The 20,155-nt window shown below is 36.8% G+C and overlaps 1 protein-coding gene across 5 annotated transcripts in view; it reads left to right on the top strand.

The window, feature by feature from the left end:
- Positions 1-3,797: 3,797 nt before the first annotated feature.
- The window catches only part of PALLD (palladin, cytoskeletal associated protein), a 401,759-nt gene continuing 385,401 nt past the window's right edge, over positions 3,798-20,155 (top strand). For 4 of the 5 annotated variants that reach the window (XM_053216732.1, XM_027068656.2, XM_027068648.2 and 1 more), the window contains exon 1: positions 3,798-3,954. The gene's annotated coding sequence lies outside the window, so the exon portion shown is untranslated. The remainder of the gene's footprint in view (positions 3,955-20,155) is intronic. The other variant, XM_053216733.1, reaches the window with a different exon arrangement.

Genomic DNA, 20,155 nt, shown 5'->3' with positions numbered 1-20,155 from the left:
TAATTTGTTATGAAAGAGTAGAGAACTAATACATGATTTGAGAGATGGAGCAGGTCCATTTATAACATCTATAAGAAGAAGAATGGAGATGAAGATCATGATAAATAAGCAGGTCAAAGAACCAATATGCTACGTGTGGAGTAAATAAATAGATGCTGACCTCACTCAGGATGATGGAAGCACTCGAAGTAAAGAGAATCAAGAACCCAACTAGATCCAAAGTCTTAACTGAAAAAAAAAACATGGATGGAAGATGCACTTCAAATCAAAACAGCAGGAATTTTTATGAGAAAAAAAAGTAATTATTTGAAAGCTGAACTGAGACACACTGAAGGGGCCACTGACCCCACTTCCCAACCTTGGTATACATAGAAATGGCCTCTGGGGGTAAATAATAAAAGTACAAGAGAAACTGTATTACTGTTTATGTACTAATCTCATCTATGGTATTAATGAAACCTTGTTATAATAACTTAAGGGACTTTGCCAGGAGTCTTTTTTTTTTAAGGAAAATAAGGTTTGATTTTCAGATTCTTATAATATTTTTAAAACAAGCATGATTTGCTACACTCCTCACAATATACAAGAAGAGTCACATTTCTGTATCTTTTTAAATAGAATCCTATCTAGCTTGGAGGCCTATCTCAGGACCACAAGCTACCTTTTTTGATTTTCTCCTTCTTATGACTTCATCACTTCTCTGGTGTTACAGTGGTGTTGTAGCAGGATATAGGAACCAGGCAATCCAGGCACATTTGGGAAAGACCCCTTCTGGTCAGTAGACCAACATGCTCACCATTGAGATTCATTGTGAGTTTTATTGTTCTAGTCCCCATGACCATAAGAAAGTAGAGACATCTACCTCTTTCAACGCAGCCCCAAAAACCATGATGCTTAATCCCAGTCCCAGGTGTCTTCAATCAGCCCCTCAAGGAATGGGTGCTTGTCCTCCCCTGCATGACCATCACTGTTGACTACAGAACCCACCACCCCTCTGTCCTTCTAGGTTCTGAGAACCCAACTCTCTGCCAGGCTTGAAACCAGCATCTTTTCCTAAGAACACTAGCCCTCATTTCCCTATAGATAATTCAACAGGTTTGTTTTAATAATACATGCAAATCAATATCACTTTGAGAGATTTTACATTTTAAGCCTTTTATTTCTATAAAAAGTTTCTTAGGACAAAGGAACACTAAATATAACAAAATTTGGCTATCCTTCCTGGAAAAAGGAAGGGGAAACATACATTTTCTTTTATTTGTGAATGATTCTACAACAACAAAAAAGAATGAGTCATTAATTTATTCATAACTCTCTATTTTTGTTATTCTGTGCAGTGAATATTTATTGCATTGCATGCCCATCTCTTCTCTTTTTAGGAACTGCAAGAATGTTTATCTTTCTGGTATTTTTTATTGAGACATAATTGACATATAACATTATATTAGTTTTAGGGGTATGACATACTAATTTGATATATGAATATATTGTGAAATGACCATGATACATCTAGTTAACATTCATCACCACACATAGTTACAAATTTTTTTCTTGTGATGAGAACTTTTAAAATCAACTCTCAGCATTTTTCAAATATGCAGTCTTTAAATAAGAGAAAAATATTAGCACAAGTGTGCATGTCCTCAACATACACTTTAGGTGGGATTGTAAAATTAAACTGGGATATACAAAAGTTATTTCTAGATACATTTTGGTCTAGAGAAGTAATTTACTTGGTGACTCCTGTACGGTTTACTATTAATACAACAATAAAAATTTTTAAAACATTGAGATGAAGGGTGAGTTATATGTCTAGCATCCATTTATCTTAATAGCATTAATATATTTGTTTTACATGTCATTTTTAACAAGTTGCCTCGTTAATCTCAGCAATTCTGTCCACAATTAAGGTAATATCATGGAGAGGTTACAGCATTTTGATTCCTATAATCCCTTCCATATTCAGTTTATGTTAGGACACAATAGAGATTTTTGTTTAATTTTTCATTATGACATTTTTAAACACAAAGAGTACAGATATTAACGTAACTAACACCGACACCAAGATGTATCAAATCTTACCACTTTTTCATATTTTCCTATCATTGCTTTCTTTTTAGAAATATACCGCTTAATACAGTTGGAGCCTCTGTCCCTTCTCTAACCCAACCTCCCAGAAATTTCTGCCAGTGCCTCATCCTTTTCATCTGTGTTTTGTGTTCCTGAGGCTGGAGATTGTCTGTTTTAAATTTTCCAGAGAATATACCTCACATCTTGTCCAAGTGTAGGAAAGGGTAGTCTCCTGGCTTCCTGAAGTGGATATGGGATAGTAGTGTCTAACTCTTCCTCAGGGATTCTTCAAACCAATACTTGTTGTCAGATCCTATCTCACTTCCAGAAATATCCAAAATTGCCAATGAAAATTATTTTCAAGGAGGGACCTAGTGCCCACAATTCCTGAGCCTTTCTGGGACTTTGTGAGGCTAATCACTGCTTCTCATAGGCATATCCTTCTGCAAACACTTAAGTTTTCCAATGTTATTAGACCACTCATTTTTATGTTAACCATTTTCCAACAATTTTGTCCATTTCTGGCATCTTCTACTGTCTTCTCTACCTGGAGAAGGTCCTTTTGGATTTTTACTACTATCTTACAGGGTTTTCGTAAAAAGAAGACAAGTGCATGTATTTCGTCAGTCCGAGGGTCTTTCCCCATAAATATAAATTTTAAAAACACTTATTAACAAGTACAATGGCCGATACAGCCCACAAAAGTATCCAGTTTCAAGAACCATTTATAAAGGGGCAGTTTTGCCTGTGAAGAAAAAGCACAAGAGCAGAACTTCCTAAGTTTTCCACCATCAGAAAAAACTTCTTTAGATAAGAAAGTGGACCGACTCTGATGGTCTTATTTAGACAAAGAAGACGCAGCGCTTCATTTCCAAATGAACTTAACTGGAAGGTTTTGTGATTACTTTCCCCTTAGATTCAGCTCTGCTACCTGACCTTGCCACATAAACACTTTCTGTTCTTGTTAGCTCTATTTGTTAGTTGGAAGTTCAAAATATTAGAATACGTTACGATGAGATGCTATCGAATAAGTAATAAAATGGCTGTGAAGCTTTTCTTTTACAAGTGTGAGAGGGCTCATGATTTTCCTGAAAAATATTCATTTAACTTTTATTTTTTCTTCAACAAATATTTATTGGATGCTCCTAATGTGTTAGTCATTGAGCTACGAACTCAGCGTAGCAGTGTTTATAAGATTCAGTCCCTGTATCTTTATGCCTACTTAATCCTACTATGGACTGTGCCTTTAATACACATGATAGTCCCATAATAACTTTTAATTAACAACTAGAAGTAAGAGAACAGTGGGACTCTCCACTCAATTTGACAGGTGGCTAATTTTTTAAATAGTTAATTTGATTTACTATTTCAAGACAATCTACCAGAGTTGAATGCACAGAGCAGATGATTATAAGAAGAGCATTTCTCATGAGTATCACTTTTTCTACTTAGAATCACATACTGTACTTCTAATTGATTAAGAATATGTTAAAAGGGCAGGTGGTGATTTCCAGCCACAAGGTCAGGGTGTAGAGGGATATGTGTAAATCCTATGTTTATTAGATCTATAAATACAGTTCTCTCTACACTAAGTGCCTTTAATTTCTAAGAACCCAGCCCTCAGACCCAGGGTTGCTTCCCAGTCCGCGGCTGGAATTCCTGATCGTGGCAGTCTGCTGAAACATGAGTTCAGTTACCAAATATAGTTGAGTGGAGTAAGAGGACAGATGCAAGTCTGAGGCCACAGTTGCCTCAAAGTGACCAAGGACCAAGCAGTCTCTAATGAATAGGCAAGACCAACCTCTGCTCCCACAGAAAAGAAGAAATGCTCATCTGAAACCCATCACCTTTTCAGAGTCTTCAAAGTAACCAAGGCTTGAAAAGGTTTGTAAGATATTTCTTAATAAACTATTAGGGCAACATTTTTTAAACTTTTTTTTAAAAAGCTAAAAATATAATAGTTTGCCTGAAATTATAGTACTGTTTAGAAGATGCCTTGATTTTTCTTTTATTTGGAGAGAAAAGCTAATGGGAATTTTGTAGTCTTTCCAGAAACAGATAATACAGATGTGTCTATAGGCTTTATTTCTACCTACACTGTCAAAGAACTGAATTTTCTCTTATAATCTTAAGCATGCTAAGTTTGTGCTATCAGTTCCAAAAGGATTAAATGTAATTATGGAAGCAACCTTTGTCAAGATTGTATATATGTTATGTTTCACAGAAAATATGAATATAGTTAATTTAAAACCTCACCCATACTTAAGCTAAATACCGATGGCCTAAAATTATATTCTTTAGGTTTTAGTAACATTTTAAGTTGTTAACTCTACTTCCAAAGGATTTTTAAAATCAGTTTAGATAGTAATAGCAGACATTTTAAATTATACCTATGAATAAAATTTACATGTTTATTTATAAAAAAAGATAAAGCTTACTAAGGGAAACTACAGTCAAATTTAAACATCACGGTATGATTTTATATCATGTTGTTTGAAGTTACGTATGAAATTGTCTTGAATCCAATATATGAGGTTGATACAGAATGATTTGAGGCTCATATTACTTTTTTAACATTTGCTAAAAATACTAATTGCCTTCTAGTATGAATAATGTGACCACTTAGAAAGCCCTGACAATGTAATACTACGCAAAATCTGTTTGATCATGTATGTACGGAAATTGCATGATAATTGTCCTTTCCAGTATTTTTTCTCAAAGAAGTTGAATGTTCACTTGGATTACTCAGATTTTAAAAATCAGAGTGTATTTGACAAACTACTGGTAACAATAGACAAGGTATAAGAGATTTATCTTATTTCTCTTATACCAATAAATGTTTTTTAAATATGTGATTGCACATTCCTAGAATACAAATTAGCCCTCACATTCCAGCATCTAATATGGATTAGGGTCTCTAATATCTTAGGGACTCTTATGTCAGTTCGGTCTGAGCTTCTTTTTTATTGCTAAAACTGAAAATTGAAGGGTTCCTATAGCGTACCTCACAACAGACTAAGTATCTAGTTTATACTGGACAATTACAACCGCCTTGATTTCTTCATTGAAAAAAAAAATGTAGAGGGGCAACACTGGTCAGGTTTCAAACACTATGATGCATTCTTAAAGATATACTAACTGAAATATGCAAGGACAAGACAAGAGACTCCACTTCATTATTAATAATATGTGTGAAGAATATCAAAGAGTATTGTGATAACGGCATTCCAGTCAGGAATTTCAGTCATCTAGAGTTAGTTAATGGCTATGACCCGATTAAATTCTAGCAAAGAAAACAAATACTGAGTAAAGCAACTCTGACTGTAATTTGTAACTGTTAAATCATATTAGAGGATAGAGAAACAAATTTGGTAAATAATTTTTCACCTGCATACTTTTGATATTAAAACTTATTTTTTTAATTTAAATAAATCTATTCCAACCTAAGCCAGCTTGACTACACATAAAATTTCTTTCCCAAGATTCCTTTTCTACAAACCTCAACTTTTTATGTTCATTCATGTTTTGTCCTTTTTTTTTTTCTTTCTTTCTTTTTCTGAAACAATCAATTAGTAGTTATACTTTAGGACAAAAAAAATTTTTTCCCCCTTTACAAAACAACCTGCATACCTCACACCTTTGCTTAGCAAATGCACATCCTACTTTCCTCGCATAGAGATGTTTCCCTTAATATTTCTAATGGTTTTAATGACATATTCTAATTAGAATTCTTAACACTTAAGATCCTTAATTCCTAATAAAAGGTAAGAAGTAATTGTGGACTAGCTATAACACTAGCATTCTATGGGTTGGCAAATTTATAAAGATACTTTATGATTTCTAGAAGTATATTCTTCATAGTAAATTTTTCAGAGTGGCACAAAAAATGTTTATTTACTAATAGGCCCAAGTCTTTTTAGTTCCTCTATAAAAGAAGGCCAAAAGTGTATAAACCTATGTTCAGTAATTTAATGTTTCAGCATTTTATCTTATTTGGAATTGATCTAGATATTCAGTGCATATCATCGTTTAACTTATCTCAGTGTAATTTTAAGGTTTTAAGTTACTAAAAAGATTCTGGAAATGATTTTTAAGTAGACATGCCATAAAACATAATTATTGTTTAAAATTCATTTATAAACTTTTATCTTATGTATATTTAATTTACTTCTTAACAATTATGTTTAGATTATTTGTGAAAGTTTCATGAGACATTAAATAGCTAACCATCACGTTATCTTTCTTGCTAACAGATTATTTGACTTTTTTATAAATCAAGGTGAAATAAAAGTTGTGTGTCCCCTTATATTTAATGCTGATAACTCAAAAGACATTCCTATTATAATTAAACCAACAAACTTAAACTAGCAGGGTTGTTTTCCCCCCTGAAGATTATCCTTAATAATGTGAACTTAAAAAAATATTAGGGTTACTTTCTATATTTTCAAGAATATACTTGATTTATATAAACACTTAATTTTCTGTAAGCCTATTAAGTAGAGCTCTTTACAAATTAATTTTGGCAATGCTATCAGGAGGTAAAAAAAAACTGATTCATCTGCAACATAGGTACATAGACATACATAAACATATAAACATATGCAAACAGAAATCTTAATAGCTTTTTTTTTTAATTTTAGCCATGAGACAGGTATAATAATGCAAAACTCATGAGTTTATAAAAGAGCAATTGGGTCCAAATAGTGTTTCTAGAAGATGGAATAAGTTATCTGCTCAGATGGCTGAAACTTTTTACTGATATCTGTGGAGAAGACTTTTATGATTTTTCTATTTCCAAATAGACTTTCCTTTTTGTTTGTTTTTTCTCTTCTGATAAGAATTATCTCTCTGAATTTTGCATTTCAAAGAGATGGCCCTCAGTTCCTAGAGATGACCAAGGCAGAACATTTACATCTCAAAGGCACAGAGAAAGAATGCAAGTTCCCCCAAGAAGAACTTTTGTTTCCTAAGGCTAGGATTTTTATAATAACTACAAGGCTTTTGAGATGAATAGGAGAGGTTTGAGGATTGGTAAAAAGGATAAGTGGACTTTTTCTGTTCTTGTAAAGATTCTATTTGTAAGACCATTTGTACAAGTTGCCCTCAATTGATAGTACAGCTGTTTTTAATTCCTCAAAGGATTGGGTTGCAACTTGAATATGTCAAGGCACTGATCAACCCAGCCAATTACATTATGTTCAATTTGCTTCTTTATATCAGAGAGATCTTTAAGATACAAACCAGAAGTTTCTTATGTCCTGGATTTAGAGCTGTTTGTCTTTGGAATCCCCCCCCCAACATAGTTTTATTTAGCTTAGGAGAAAGTCCTTTGAAGACATTCTTATCGGGATTTGAATATTCTCAATTTGTCCAACTTCTGACCATAGACAGACTTAAAAAAATCCTTTCAAATATCTTGTTGGGTTTCAGCTGGGACAAACAGTAAATATTCCTGGAAGTATTGAACAACTTCATGGACCCAAGAGGTACCCTCAAAGAGGATGCAAAAGATACTATACAAGTTCCACAGCCACTCCTAAAGATAGCGCTCCCCCAAAAGTAAGACTTAGATAACTCTGTTGAAAGCTGGCTACAATAAGTAAGACCCCTGCTGCAAACTGGAGTGCAACACACATTTCCGTCTGACCATATTTTGGAGGCCCACAAACTGATAGCTGCCAAGTCAAATTCTCAGATCACAAAGCAAGACAAACAAGAAGGCAATAGTTGTTCCTGGGAGAGAAAGTGATGAAGTTTTAGGGTGATGGTGAGGGGTGGTCCAGAGCCGATGGCCAAGAAAGAATTCTTGAAGACATCTTTGGTGCAAAAAGGTGATTTATTAAAGCACAGGGACAGGACCCATGGGCAGCAGAGCTGCACTGGGGTTGTGATGGGTAACTGATGTTACACCCTCAGGTTGGGAGGGGTTTAAGGATAGAGTACGTCTCTAAGGAAGTTTGGAAGCAAGGTTTCCAGAACCTTGAGGAGCTAGCTGTTGCTAGGGAAACACCATTTATTACCATTTAGTAAAACCTCAGTCATGAAACCCTTTAGATGTATATCAAGGGGCCATAAACTTGGAGTATGATTGTCAGCATATATCTCAGGTGAGTTGAGATAAAAGCAAATTTCCAAGGAATTTTTACATGTTAAAGTAGACTTATAGGATCCTCAAGGTTGAGATAATGTCAAGCTAAGATTCCCTTTTACCCCTAGCAAAGTGTCATCATTGGGGCAGCTGAGCTCTTAAAGGGAGGTCACTCTGCTGGTTTTAAGGACGTGTCAATGAGCTGTAGGCAGTAAAGGAATTTAATTTTTCATTTGCCTTTATTTCCCACATTACCATGCCAAAAACTTAAACCCCTTTCCTTTGTTCTTGGGTAGCCAGGAGTGTCCAAGGAATATCACACATATCCCACCTTGAGTGGGAGGGGTTGTTAGCTTGTATTTTTAGCCTGTACTTGCCCTCAGCTTGCCTCATGCTTCCTCATCAAAAGGATCAATAACCAATGGGTCTGGATTTGGAAAGGAAGAAACTGTGTGAAATTTACCTTCCTCTCTGACTGGCACTATAGAGTTCCAAGGAAGCTGATTCTGCTAATAATTCTCACCCTTCACCAACTTCTTCCAGTTTCCCCAGAATTCTTTCTGTGAGCTCCTGAGTGAGTAAGTTTAACATGGAAAGTGTAGCCTGATGAGGTTTTGGGGCAATGGTAAGGTTTGGAGCTGACAGCCAAGAAAGAATTCTTGAAGATGTCTTTGGTGCAAAAAGGTGATTTTATTAAAGCACAGGGACAGGACCCGTGGGCAGAAAGAACTGCTTTGGGGTTGTGAAGAGTGACTGGTTACGTACTATGGAGTTGGGGGAGGTAGGGTCAAGAGGAAGTTTCTTAAATGGATTTCCATATGCTAAAGAAGACTCAGATTACTGGAGGCTTAGCTATTGTGAAGCTAAGGTTGTTTTTCCCTATAGCAAAGCATTAACATTAAGACAGTAGGAAGTTCCTGGACTTTAGGCTATTGATAAGATTGCCCCTTTTTTTGTAATTGTACTAAGATATTTGTAAACTGATGGAGATTCTTATCAGTTTAACCATTTGTTTTCTGTCCTTTCCTTTGTTCTTGGGGAGCCAGAAGTGCCTAAGGAATATCATACATATCCCACTTGGTGGGGAGTTTGGTGGAGGGTGGGAATTGTGCTAGCTTGTGCTTGGTCCTCAGCTTACCTTATGGTCCCTCATCATAGCCCATTAATTTTCATTTTAGTTTCCCCTTGGTTGTTTAAGGGATAAGTGATAGCAGTTGACTAGAGAATCTCTCAGAGTCCCTCAATCTTGGGAGGGGCCCATATGGAGGCCCTCTTTTGAGGGTAAATATGGGGGTATTTGAGTTGGTGTCAAGGATTCGACAAACCTTTGTTGCAGGATTTTTTATCTCAATACCTGATCCGTTGTCTTGCTGCTTTGAAGGATGAAGAGGTGGACACAAAATGAGCAGCAGGCAAAAGTTTATTAGAGTATAAGATCAGAAAGGAGGAATAGTAGAAAAGCTGTCTTTATAGAGAGGGGAAGTTCAAAAGTGAATGTCCACTGGACAATAGGCAAGGGTCCTTGTTTTATAAGGTTCTGGTTGCCCATGCCTTCCCTTCCCCTTTGTTCCTTCTCAGGTCCTACCCTCATTGGCTGGATAATTCTAGGTGCTGAGTAGTCCATTCCTGATTGGCTTGTTTCCATTGTATGAGAGGTGGCCTAAGGCCATATTTAGGTGTTTTGTCAAATTCTTGAGGGAAATCTGAGTGGAAGTAGATGGAGTCTGTTACATCCTTAAGAGGAACCTTATGTCTAGGGAGGTTTGCTGTGGTGAGACACCTCTAGCATTGTTCCAAAATCTATGTTTTTTTCCCACCCAGGTAGCTCAGGTCCTAATCTTTCCCTTTCTGCCTACTGAATCCTATCTTTTCCTATCATACCTTCATTTTTCCAGTGTTCCAGTTGATTGCAAATGAGACACCATTTTCTAGGCCAGAAATTTGATTATGGCCCCCCAAAGGAGAATGCAATACGAAAGGCCCAGTTGTTTTAGGTTTCTAGCCTTAGGGCTATTGCACTCATAATGCTAATAGCTCAGACTTTTTACAGTTTTGTGGTCTCTTCAGAGATGGAGGATAAATTATCCTAGGTAAAGTGGGATAATTTTTCATTAGACTTTTGCAGTGAATATTTCAATGAAGCTGTTTGGAATCTTGAAACATTTTGGAGACTTCTGCATGCCAATTAAAATAGGTATCTTATTCTGTTTGTTGATTTGGAAACTCTTGCTTTCAATTACACTTCTTAAATGAATGATCTTGTCTAATTGGAATGTTCCCCATAATGGCCATTGTAATTCCAGGCTGTTTTAGTAAGATTTTGTCATATTTTTAGATATCTATAATTTCTAGGGCTATAAATCTTAGACATTAAATATGTAGGTGTGCCAAAATGTGGTGTGCTCAGTTCTTTGAATCTTGAGAATCTCATTTCTTTAGTTAAGCCTTGGTTCTCTCAGAGTCAAATTAAAACCTAAGAGTGATGTGCCACTGGGTTGGGAGCTTTGCGGTGTTTTTAATATGCCTTATTTCACAAAAATTTTCTTGAGGTTGGTTGGTAAAATAGCATCAATCTAACAGTCCATGACCAACTTATCCTAGCCTGGGAGTCTTAGAATTAGGTGGTAAGTGCTGATAACGGCACCCTGCCCTCCAATGTTGTGGCTTTGGCTTCCAAGTTTCCCATTTGCAATAAATCTATTATTCTTTTTACAAGATATCTTTATAATGGCAGACACCATAATGGCTTTTACATGTGCCTACTTAGACTTTGGTTTTGATGGTGTAAACAGTCTTCATTTCTTATCTTAATTTATTTTCCCAAGAACCCCAGTAATTTATGCTGTGAACTCACCTCAGGCTTTGTGAGTCTCCTAATGACTGCCACCCAGTATAACTATCCCCAAACCTTTGCAGGACCCCCAGAACCTTTCTGGGATTTGCTTGCTTGCTTGCTTGTTCATATATACTGTGTGTGTGTGTGTGTGTATGTGCTTTTTTTAACGTTTATTTATTTTGAGAGAGAGAGAGAGTGAACAGGGGAGGGGCAAAGAAAGAGAAAGAGAGAGAGAGGATCCACAGCTGTTAAAATATTTCTGTTAAATCTATCTGTTCTGGTGTGTCATTCAAAGCCACTGTTTCCTTACTGATTTTCTGTTTGGATGATCTATCCATCAGTGTAAGTGAGGGGCTAAAGTCCCATGATAATTGTATTACTATTGATTAGTTCTTTATGTTTCTTGTTAATAGTTTTTATGTATTTTATGTAGTTTTTATGTATTAATTGTAAATATGCATACATATTTACAATTGTTATATCTTCTTGTGGGACTGTCCTCTTTATTATTATGTCGTGTCCCTCTTTGCTCTTGTTACAGTCTTTTTTTAACATCTGTTTTGTCTGATATGAGTATGCTACTCCAGCATTCTTCTGACACCATTTGCATGACAAATGTATCTCCATTTCCTCATTTTCAATCTGCTGGTGTCTTTAGGTTTGAAATGAAGTCTCTTGTAGGCAGCATATACATGGGTCTTGTTTCTTATCCACTCTATCATCCTACGTCTTTTGATTAGAGCTTTTAGTCCATTCACATGCAAAATAATATCAATAGATAAGTATCAATAAGTACTTATTGCCATTTTGTTACTTTTTTTTTTGTGGTTGTTTTTGTAGTTTTTCCAAAAACCCAGACTCTTAACTATAGAGAACAAACTGATGGTTACCAGAGGGGAGGTGGGTGGGAGATGGGTGAAATAGGTGAAGGGGATCAAGCATCGTGATGCTTATTGTGATGAGCTCTGGGAAAGCATAGAATTGTTAAATCACTATATTGTATATCTACAATGAATATAACTCTGTATATTTCCAGTAATTATACTGGAAATTTAAAAAATAAAAAAATGAAAAATATTAAAAGACAATAAAAATGAAAGGAAGAAATTTAGTCTAAGAATTGCCTGTGATTTCAAAATAACAGCAACAAAAGTTTTAAGTCTTTTTCAACTTTTGTTTTCATGGTGTAGTTTTTATTTTGAAATATTTTAGCATTGGAATTTGCTACCAACAATTTTTGTTACTTTTTTAGAAATTGTTTAAATAAACAAATAAAATAATTAAACAAATAACAAATTAAAATGCTTAATTTAAATTGTAAAATCACTCATAATTTAACTGGTTTGTTTTTCAAAGAATGTGAAATAAACAACAAAAAATGTTCCTAAATGTCCCACCCCTGAACCCTATTTCTGCCCAAGCCCTGCCACAGAGATAATCAACATTAATTGTTGGTTCATGCTGTTCCAATCTTTTTCGTGTAATTATTCCTAACTAATATGCATTTTAAAATGCCTATCGAAATGTTACTACCCCATCTGTACTTTCCTAACATCAAATATTTTTTCTTTCAAAATTATAGTACCTTCTCAATGTCTCTACAAGGTATTGCATAAGCAGATTGCAAAATTTTTCCCGTTATCTAAATTCTTTTTTTTAATTATTTTTAAAAATATTTTTTTTGAATATTTATTTTTGAGAGAGAGAGAGAGAGAGAGAGACAGAGCCTGAGCAGGGGAGGGGCAGAGAGAGAGGGAGACACAGAATCCGAAGCAGGCTCCGGGCTCCGAGCTGTCAGCACAGAGCCCAACGCGGGGCTCGAACCCACGGACCGTGAGATCATGACCTGAGCGGAAGTCGGACGCTCAACCGACTGAGCCACCCAGGCACCCCTCCCCTTATCTAAATTCTTAAAGTAAATAACCATACTATCTCCAACAGGAAAAGAAAACTTTGTAGTTAAATGCAGGTTTCAACCCTAAATCCACCATTTCCTAACAGTTCAACTTTAGCCAAATAATTTAATGTTTTTATGCTGAAGTTTGAGTACAGAAATAATAAAAAAGAAAAATAATGACTATCCCATCAATTATTCTGAGGATCAAATAGTTCACTACATGAAAGCAGGCACTAGGCAACACTCAGAAGCTGTCTTGTAGGAAGTTCTCAGGGAAGGCTAGCTTTTATTGTTTCTAATTGATTTCTTTCTACTAGACTCTGCTGTTTCTCATGCATATGCCTTGCCTCCCGCTCCCAGTCCGGGAAATCTTTACATGTCAACAGCCTATAGTGCCTTGTCTCATAGGGATCGTGCACAGGGTGTTCCACAAATATTTTTTAACCGACAAAATAGAGGATTATCTTGATTGTCATAGATCTGGTTTTCACATAATTATCACCAAAAGTCAGCAAGTCTCAAAACAAATGTTATTCATAGTTTCTAAACTTGTCTATCTCTTTTCTTTTATTTCTGTATATTCATATATGTTGTGAATCATACATATTTATATTTATATTCAGGAACTCAAAAATAAATACTTTTGCAAATACTAGGGTAGTAATGCCATGACAACTTAAGATGATAAAATGGCTTGTGTTAGAATGAGTGATGTACATACCAAATTTAAAATGTTCAATGAAAACTCACATGAGTGCTCTATATTTCATAGTAGATCAAGAGTCCAACAGAATTCAAATGCTTAACTTAGGAAGAAGTTGTAAGCCATAAAATTATATTTAGAAATAATCCATAAATTAAGCAGCGTAAAATTCTTCAGAATGGATGAAATATGCACAGGGATTTAACAAAATAGGCGACTATGGAAGTTTATAATGGAAAGCAATATTTGCTTGGGAGAAGTCAAGATGCTGATAAGCTGTCCACTGAAGTTCAAGGTGGAAGGACATCTATAATGCCTCATAGCATTTGCTGACCTTCCTAAACTTTGCTTCACCAAATATTTGCTTAAGTCTGGCATCATGCGTAAATGTCAAAGCTCACCTGGAAGACTTTACCTTCAGAACGCCATGAGGATACCTACAGCTGCCTGCGTGGTACAATCTGAGAGAACCTAAAGCACCTTTAGCCTGAGAGTGTCCTCCTCCTGTGACTGTCACCACCCTCCCACTAATAGCATGCCTTCCAAAAGAGCCATGGTCAGGGTGCCTGGGTGGCTCAGTTGGTTGAGCGTCAGACTTTAAGTCAGGTTGACCTCACAGTTTGTGAGTTCAAGCACCCCCTAGGCTCACTGTTTGGTGCAGAGCCTGCTTCAGATATTCTGTCCCCCTTTCTCTCTGCCCTTCCCCTGCTCGTGCTCCCACTCCCCCTCAAAACTAAATAAAACATTAAAAAGGATAAAATAAAACAGTCACGGTCTGCAAATACCAATATTAACATACAAATATGCATTTTCTTTTCTTTTCTTTTAGTTTTTTTTTTCATTTGTACCTTAACAACTTGCAAGATAATTTGAGGCTGTATACAATAAAAGCACAGTGCAACCGCCCAAAAGCAATGAAAAGATTTAAGATAAATCAAATATAAGAAATTCAGAATCTGACACTTTCTCAGTTTCCTACTTCTGCCTTTTCTCCTATTAGAATGTTAGCTCCTTAGGGCAGAGAATTCTGTCTTACAGCTGTGTCCCAGCCTGTAGAAGTGCCTAACACAGTGGGCACACAGCAAAGATGCTGACTGAATAAGTCAGCAGAGAACGTAAAAAAAAAAAAAAAAAAAAAAAATTGGGAGAGGGGTCTAAAAAGATTTGTATTTCTGTGATTCAAAATTTAACTCTGAGCTTGCTAGCATCATGCCAAAGAGCATTATCAAGGGTTACAGAATCCTCTTTGTCTAGTAGTAAGAATGCCAAAAAACAAAAGAAATGTTTTTCTGGTTCTGAATTTTTTCATGAGAAACTTTCTTGGCCAGTACTGAGAAACACAAAAACCAATGTCTTTAGAGACAAGGTTTTTATTTTGCAGTGTCAGACCTCTTACTGTCTTGTATTGGTGAAACAAGCATGTTGTGTGTGTTTTATATTTTTACATTAACAGCTATTTACAGATAGCATGGATTACTTTATCAAGTTCTTACTAGAAAACAGAGCCCAGGGCGTGAGTAACTATTGGTAAGACAGGTGAAACAGCTGGGTAAAAAGAACAATGCTTCACTGAGGACACCTGGTCCCAGACACATCCTGCAGTGGGACCTGGATGGCTGAGGGCAAGGGGAGGGAATGAAACATTTCTGCCTCCTGTCTTCGTTCACATGGCTCTGTCTCCCATCAAATCCTAGGAAGGGTTCAATCCATGTCTCAAGTACCAAGTATTTCTTGGTTTCTCTTCGTCATCTGCCATGACCCAGACACTGTGCCAAGCATTCGCCATTCCAAGACTGTCAGTTACATCTCTTCTTTCAAGGTGTTCACAGTCTAATGGACAAAGGGTTCTCTAACTCATATTAATAACTCAATAAGACGAATGTTAAAATACTATGCAAAGTGTCACGTTTGGAAGAAAAAAGTACACAGACTGGGGAGTCAGCACCAAAAACAAGTGAAATAATCAAGTTTTTAAGGACAAGCTGGAGTTTGAAACAGAAAAACAGAAAGGAAGCATGTGCAAAGCACGAAGACATGACAGAACGTGGAATTTTCAAAGAATAGCACATAAAGCAGTAGGGCATGATTGCAGCATGTGTCAGTATGAAGATAGAGGTTGAGGCTGGAGAGTTTCCCTCAGGGCAGGATGTCCGGAAGCCCACAGATAAACTGCATGTCACGTTTTGGACCTTCTCTTATCCAATGGAGCTTGCACCATTGGAAAACAGATACCAAAAGAATGACATGGCCAAATTTGTAAATATGTTCTCTCCCACCATCTTCGATCTCTTACTGCAGTATGCTTAAACTATGTTTAATAACAACTATCATGGTTCTCCTTGTATTTGAGTTATTTTTTACTCTTGTCTTATCCCTCTAATCTCTCCTATTAGATTACAAAACATTAAAGGAGAGAAACTATGCCTGGTTCATCTCTGCCCTCCTTGAAACTTCCCTGGAACATACTAAGTGATAAATAAACAGCATTCAATTGATTTCACATTCAAGTTACCTTTCCAGGAAAGGGAGGTGGAAGAAAGGAAGAGTAATTATAAAATGCGCAGGGCTAGCAAAGAGCCATTTTCTCTCAAAGGGAAGAAGCTAGAACTATACAAATTCCAAGATATTAGGAAATAGCTGTGGCATATGAGAGCGTTAAGGGAAGTAACAATTAAAATAAATTATTAATGATGGTTGAAGAATATATGAAAGAGAAAAAGATGAAGAGAAGAATTTCCAAGCAATTCAAATTCCAGAAGAGGATAGAGGCAGGAGGCAGGGAAGAATTAAAGATGTAGGAGAATACCTTATTCCTCAAAATTTCAATATCTTTCAATTCTTTTTGCTAAATTGGAACTTGTTAAAGTTTTTGGCATTCATCTCACTTCTTTATTCATTAAAGACAGTATAATTAGTTCTCTTCAGTGTATTTCATGTTCTGTATCTATCACACCAGCAGAGAATTACCGAAAACACCGTTTGAAATAAAACATAAAATCTGAGGGAAATAATGGCGATGTTTGCAGTTGTATTTCTTTTGATTACAATCTTTTAATTTTGGGGTGTGGACTGACATGAAAATCTCTGAAGCATGATTTCCCAGTGAGTTTGGGCCACCTGGAAACCTCCCTTGCTCATCCGCATTCAATGAGCATTTTCCCTAGACCCTGTGCATGTTCTAGCAGCAATAACTGGGTTGCAAATTAAACCCAAACCATGTATGCCACAGAGCTATTATCTTCTTTTTCACTGTGCAAGCAGTTTTTAAGCTACACCTAATCCTGACAACTGGATCCTGTCAGATGGCGCCTCTTTAAAACCAAAATATAAGTTAATAAGCAGGTGATTTAATCTGCCTCCAGCAAACACTCCCTATTTGAAAAAAGGAACTAAAAAGTGTTTCATCATTCATAAGTTTCCTTTAAACTATCTCATATAATTTTTTATGAAGGCTTAAAATTTATCCTATCATGTTCACTTTGCACTAAGTAGAATTAAATTAACGGCAGAACTCTGATATTAGCAGAAATAGCAGAAAACTGATCCAGTTTTATTAGTCTGATAATATTGCTTAGGATTCTTGGTTGTGAAACTATAATATATTGGTAGGAAAGTGTATGGCTAAGATAATGAGCTCTAAAGTCGTTGTCTGGGTTTGAATCTTGGCTCTCCTAGTCACATTTTCTGACTCAGTTTCCTTCTTTATAAACTGGGGCCTATTGTGGGAATTTTAAATGAAATAATCTACATAATGGTTCTTGAGGCAATTCCTACCTATGGTGAGCCATACATTGTTAGCCATTATCATTATCATGATTAGTATTACTAGTGCTTAAGCTAGACGAATTTATTAGGTAGCTGATTTTCTATAGCGGGAGTTGGCAAACTTTTCCTAGTAAAGTCTGCATAAATATTTTAGGTTTTGTCAATCATAAAGACTACTAAACTCTTGCATTTTTCCACAAGAACAGTCAAAAACAGTCAAAAACAGTCAGGTGGCCACACTCTAAATGCAGTCGGAAGTCAAAAGGCTGTGACTCTGAAATGATCAACTCAGACATTTCACTATCTCAATACATCTTTCCAGATCCTCAGTCATTCATACTACATCTTTCTTTTGCTTTCGTTGGGCCTTCAGTCCCTTAATCTCTTTATGATCAAACTCCTACCCATGAATCCCAATCCAGCATAGACTTTAGAATCCACCCCTATCTTGCTGATATTCTCAACAACCTTGTCCATTTTCTTTCCATCCTACCTGTGCCTCAGAACCTGGAGCATCTTACTTGCACAGTTTCACCTGGACTGCTGAGCTCCAGTGAAGAGAAGTGATCAATCACACTAATTAATGACATTATAAATACATCACATTTAACTTCAACTAAACCCTCACCACTGCCCATAAATCTTTCTTAAGGAAATTTTTTCCCTTTCTCTACAACAGCTATTTCAAATCATCTCCTGTCCTTATAAACTTCCAAATCCTCAGAAGTCTCAAGCTAGGAACTCTCCTTTCTTTCAATTATACATGTATCCGGATTCTCCCTGCTCCTCTCTTCCTCTCTCCCTCCTCCTTTCTCTCTCTCTCTCTCTCTCTCTCTCTCTCTCTCTCTCTCTCCAACACACACACACACACACACACACACACACACACTTTAATTACTCCATTACTTCTCTCCTTTGACAATGGAAGAACAATGTTCCCTTCCAACCTGAAGTCATTTGTACTATAATAACCCGTTTCATCTCACATCCTGGAAGACCTGGTCTATACATCATCCCCACTTTTTTACATGGTTCTTCTGCTTCTCCCTCTCCATTGGCTAATTCCATCAGCACTGAAACACATACCTGTGCCACATCCTAAACAAATAAACCCATTAGATTTCATACTTTTGTCCACCTACTACCCCTATCTGTCCTCCCTTCTATAAACTTCTTAGAATAGTCTGTAGCACTTGCAATCTATACTTCTTTTCATTCCATAATTTCTCAATGTATCTGGAATCTGGCTTATATCTCTGTCACATACATCAAAACTGCTGTGGCCAATGGTGCTAAATGTTCCCAGTTGCTAAGTCAGAAGGAAAAAAGGAGCTCCTTTGTGAGATTCCTTGCCTAGCTTCCCTAACAACTGTCTCCTGGTTTCCCCCCAACTCTCTGGAGGATTGTTTCCTTTTTCTCTCTCCTTCTTCCTTGACCTTATCCACTCCCATGTCTTATAGTGCCACCCTTAGCTAATACTTCCCAATCTAGTTTTGTTCTGTTTTCTCACATACCAGTATCTCACCTTGCCTTCCACACAATACCAGAGTTCCCAGTTGCAAAAGGTGCAAATCAAAATTAAAGTTTTTTTTCCTCAAAACGTCCCCCATTGTGTCATGCCAAGTTAGTGGCAACACCCATCCCATTGTTTGAATAAGAAATCTATAATCTTGTCTCTGGAATTTAGTCAATCACACGTTTCTGTTCTATCTTCTCTCTATTGCTTCAGTCCACTGTTTTTCTTCCCAATGTCACTTATTTTGACTTCTGTCATATTTTTTTTCTACTGTCACTCATATTCCTTAGTGGCAAGTGACAGAAATATTCTTTGGTCAACTTGAGTGCAAAGCGAATGATTGATAGGAGCTATGGCAATTCACAGAATGAGACCCAGAGTGTATTCTGGAGGCCAGACCACAAGGCCAGAAAAAGGTTCACGTGTGGCTACCACTGGTTTCACAGCCGACTGGTCCACACTTCAGCTCCACCTCCAGGCCTCTGCACAGCCACCACGGCTGCCCCTCCATACTCCATGCTGCTGCATCCGTTACCACTGCCAGAAACTAGAGTGTTTTCTCCATGGAACCTGCCTCAAAGTCCAAGACGGACGCGTGTAATTGCCATGTGCCAAGACTTGTACCCAGGCTCCAAGGGGCTGGGAAAGCAAATATTTGGAGGTTTCACATTCCATTATGATAAGTGAGCTTACTTTCTCACAGAGGCTCAGAATATGAGGAATTATCCAAAACTAAAAAGGAGGTTCAGATGATGAGTGTCAAAGTTAAAGCAATGAGAAATGTACATAACTCTGAGAATAGGACAAAAGCCTTCTCAATGACTTCCTTCTTTCAACTTGCCTTCCTCTTCCCCTGACTCAGTCATCAAGTCAGGCTACCATGAGTTATCTCTCTAAAATGCAACTCTGGTGATGTTTCCCACATACTTAGTCTTCTGTGTCTTTTAACCACACCAAAGATGAAATTCAAGTTCTTCACATGGCTTCAGGCCCTCTAACCCCACTCCTGCTTTTTAAATTTGTCTCTGGTGATATCTCCCCTCTCCAGATAGATTTCTGTTTCACTGGAGCTGAGGTACCTGACTCTGCCATACTCTCCCTGGGATCCAAGACTTTGTATATGCTTCTGCCGCTGCCCTCTTTACCTGCCTAACTCTTTTGTGCCCTTTACATATTATCCAATAGGCTTCATCTTCTGTAAAACTTGTCTTGGTCCTAATCCTATTATTCCTTCTAGGTGCTAACACAGCACTTTGTTCTTCTCTCATCATGGCACTTGA

The sequence above is a fragment of the Acinonyx jubatus genome, chromosome B1 (assembly GCF_027475565.1).
Source record: "Acinonyx jubatus isolate Ajub_Pintada_27869175 chromosome B1, VMU_Ajub_asm_v1.0, whole genome shotgun sequence".
NCBI classification, from domain to species: Eukaryota; Metazoa; Chordata; class Mammalia; order Carnivora; family Felidae; genus Acinonyx; species Acinonyx jubatus.
This window is presented reverse-complemented; position numbering and strand designations above follow the sequence as displayed.